Here is a 1,108-nt window from a genome sequence, read left to right on the forward strand (position 1 = left end):
TATGGCTGCTGAATCCTATACAAATGCACTTTATAAGCACTTACATGAGTGCATGGATCGTGCAATCCCTAACAGAACCAAGATGCTATCCTTCAAAAAAAGGAAGCCAATCTGGTGGTCCCCTGCCATAAACAAACTCTACAACAGAAGAAAGAAACTGTTGCAAAAAAGAGTAAAATCCCATGATTGGAGAAACTCCCTGGTCAGCTTCAGTAAGAAGCTGAGATCCCTCATAAAATCCTCCAAAGCTAGTTATGAAAACAACATCGACACTGACTCTAAAGACAACCACAAAGCATTCTATAGCTATGTCAAGAATCTCAATGGCAACACTCAGATCTGCTCTGAGTTACAGCACAATGGCACTAAATATACAGAACCAATGGATATTGCCAACATCCTGGCAGATAGGTTCAGTGCAACTTTACCCCTCTGTCATCCCCTAAAGGGCCCATCTCTATACCAGAAGAATGCAAAGTTCCTGTAATCACGGCTGCACAGGTAAAAAACACACTATCCAAAGCCAAGAACACAGCATCCATGGGACCTGACGACATCCCAGGCTGTGTTCTACATGAATTACAGAACAAACTGGCACCCCACCTAAGTACCATGTTCAGTCATAGCCTCACCTCAGGCTATGTGCCCACTGAATGGCGCAGAGTGACAGTTATCCCACTCCACAAAGGGGGAGCCACCACAGACCCCGGAAACTACCGACCATTAGCCTAACGAGCCTGGTCTGCAAGGCTATGGAGCGTATCATCATACAACTTATAAACAATGACATTGGTAATTTCCAAACTCAGGACCCCACCCAGTTCAGGTTTGCAAAAGGCAGATCATGTCTCCTAAACCTGATAGACTTCTTTGAAGCAGTCACCAAAGCCGTAGATGAGAGTAAGGTGGATCACACAGCCTATCTAGATCTTGCCAAGGCTTTTGACACCATCCCCCACTCTAGAATTATAGATAAACTCACCAAACTAGGTATAAATCCCTATGTCACAAGATGGGTTGCCAACTGGCTCACTGACAGAACCCACACTGTGAAAGTAGCAGACTCCAAATCCAGCTTCAGACCAGTGACAAGTGGAGTACCACATGG

The sequence above is a fragment of the Protopterus annectens genome, chromosome 1.part0, assembly GCF_019279795.1.
Source record: "Protopterus annectens isolate FY-2018-M chromosome 1.part0, PAN1.0, whole genome shotgun sequence".
Lineage (NCBI taxonomy): Eukaryota > Metazoa > Chordata > Ceratodontiformes > Protopteridae > Protopterus > Protopterus annectens.